Below are 3,114 nucleotides of genomic sequence, written 5' to 3' on the forward strand. Positions count from 1 at the left end.
ATGCTGCTGCACTCTAATCTGAGCGACAGAACCAGACTCTATCTCAAAAAAAAAAATCAGTCAATGGTATAACAGTAAAAATGCTTTTTATGGAATACTGTTGTTAAACCTTCGTTATACTCAAAAAAGATCAATAAAACATAATGCTTTTGGATTTGATAGCTGCTGTTTCAAAGCGTCATTTTATTTTATCTTATTTTATTTTGAGACAGAGTCTTGCTCTACTGCCCAGGCTGAGTGCATTGGTGCTACCATAGGTCACTGCAGCCTCAGACTCCTGGGCTCAAGTGATCCTCCCACCTCAGCCCTCTGAGTAGCTGGAACTACAGGCACATGCCATCATGCCTAGCTAATTTTTTAATTTTTTGTAGAGATGAGGTCTTGCTGTGTTGCCCAGGCTGGTCTTGAACTCCTGGCCTTGAGTGATCCTCCTGACTCAGCATTTTAAATAATACTGAACTTTAAAATGAAAAAAATAAATTCTTCTGTATGCAGTCACATTTCAGCATTTAGCAACTCTGAAAAGAATTTAGAAAAGGTACCAATTGGCCACAAGGCTAAGCCCGACAGAATCTGTTTCTGCTAGGCACAGCTAGTTCTTTCTTCATTCCCATTGAGGAATGTGAAAAGCAATGATACTAAATCTAAAAAAAAAAAAGTGTGTCAAATTCAAGTATTTGTGTTTCTTTTTCTTTTCTTTTCTTTTCTTTTTTTTTGAGACAGAATTTTGCTCTTGTCACCCAGGTTGGAATTCAGTGGTGTGATCTGGGCTCACTGCAACCTCCACCTCTCAGGTTCAAGTGATTCTCCTGCCTTAGCATCCTGAGTAGCTGGGATTACAGGTGCCCACCACCACGCCTAGCTAATTTTTATATTTTTAGTAGAGACAGGGTTTTGCCGTGTTGGCCAGGCTGGTCTCGAACTCCTGACCTCAGGTGATCCACCTGCCTCGGCCTTCTAAAGTGCTGGGATTACAGGTGTGAGCCACTGAGTCTGGCCTATTTCCTAAGTATTTTAACTACATATTGCTACTTAACAAACTACCCCAACTTCATGGCTTAGAACATAACCATCTTATTTGCTCACAATTTAACGGGTCATCAATTTGATCTGTGTTCAGCTGGGTTGTTCTTTTCTGGTCTCTCCTGGGGTCGTTCATATAACTGAAGTCATGTGGCAACGTGGCTGGAGCTGGATGATCTGGGATGGCCTCCTTTACACATCTGGGGTTACTGTTAGCTGTAGATGGAGCACCTCTCTCCCTGTGATCTCTCATTCTCATGGAGGGTAGCTCAGGCTTCTTCACATGGTAGTCTCAGGATTTCAAGAGGGTGAGAGCTCAGAAAGTCACTTCCATAACATTCTATTGGTCAAAACAAAGTACAAGTCCAGCCCAAATTCAAGGGGATGAAGAAACAGTCTCTATCTTTTGATGGGAAGAGATGTAAAACCACATTTCTTTTTTATTTAAAAAAATTTTTTAAGTAAAAAAAAAAAAAAATTTAAGTAGAGATAGGGTCTTGCTATATTGCCCAGCCTGGTCTCAATTTCCTGGACTCAAGTGATTCTCCTGCCTTGGCCTCCCAAAGTGCAGTAACTACAGGTGTGAGCCACCATGCCTGGCCTAAAGTCACACTTAACAGGAGTGTATACAAAAAGGTGGGAAGAATTTGTGACTATATTTTTTCAATCTACCATATTAACATTGGCTCAAAATTCAGAAACAATACATAAAAATATTGAATTTTATTACACTGAAATAAAAAAATCTTATACTACAAAAATACCATAAGTAAAATAAAAAGTTAAATCACAAACTTGGAAGAATATTTGTAATTTATAGCACAGACTAAAGCTTAATGTCCCTAGCATATAAAGAGCTTCTAAAAAACAGAAGAAGGAAGGACTGACACACTACGGGAAAATGCACTAGAGATATAAACAGACAGATTGCAGAAAAAGAAATGCATAGAGTCCTTAACCATTAAAAAAAAAATGTTCTTATGGTCCTTAACCATAAAAAAAGTCCAGGTGTGATAGTTCATGCCTGTAATCCCAGCACTTTGGGGGGCTGAGGCGGGAGAATCTCTTGAGGCCAGGAGTTTAAGACCAGTCTAGGGAACATAGTCACACCCTGTAGCTACAAAAAAAGTATACTAAAAAAATTTTTTTGGTGGGGTGTGGTGACTCACACCTGTAATCCCAGCACTTTGGGGAGCCGAGGCAGGTGCATCACAAGGTCAGGAGATCAAGACCATTCTGGGTAACATGGTGAAACCCTGTCTCTACTAAAAATACAAAAAATTAGCTGAGTGTGGTGGCATGCACCTGTAGTCCCAGCTACTCGGGAGGCTGAGGCAGGAGAATCGCTTGAACCTGGGGTTGCAGTGAGCCAAGATCACGCCACTGCACTCTAGCCCGGGTGACAGAGCGAGACTCCGTCTCAAAAAAAAAAAAAAAAAAAAAATTTTTAATGTCCAACCTCACTCTTTTTTTTTTTTTTGAGACAAGAACTCACTCTGTCACTCAGGCTGGAGTGCAGTGGTATAATCATGACTCACTGAAGCCTTGACCTCCCAGGCTTAAGCAATCCTCCCACCTCAGCCTCCTGAGTAGCTGGGACTACAGGCGCACACCATCATACCCCGCTAATGTTTTGTAATTTTTGTAGAGACAGGGTTTCACCCATGTTGCCCAGGCTGATCTCCAACTTCTGTGCTCAAGTGATCTGCAGCCTCAGCCTCCCAGAGTTCTGGGATTACAGGCGTGAGCCACCGGGCCCAGCCCGACCTCACTCTTAATAAGGGAAATGCAAATTTAAACTGCACTGAGATATTTGTCGCCTGTCACGTGAGCAAAAACCCAAATGTTAGGGCACTCACATACGTTGCTGTTTCTGCATGTAAAACAGGAAACAGGCACTCACATACATTGTTGTTTTTGGGATGTAAAATGGTAGCCCTGCTCTGAAAGGACTTTTGTAATAGCAGCAAAATTACATATGTATTTGACTTAGTAATCCCTCTCTCAGAAGTCTATCCCAATGATACAGTGGCAAAAATACATATGCATGAAGTTATACATTGCAGCACTATTTGTAATAGCAAATTCTAG

This window comes from Trachypithecus francoisi, unplaced genomic scaffold, assembly GCF_009764315.1.
Source record: "Trachypithecus francoisi isolate TF-2019V2 unplaced genomic scaffold, Tfra_2.0 Lachesis_group1, whole genome shotgun sequence".
NCBI classification, from domain to species: domain Eukaryota; kingdom Metazoa; phylum Chordata; class Mammalia; order Primates; family Cercopithecidae; genus Trachypithecus; species Trachypithecus francoisi.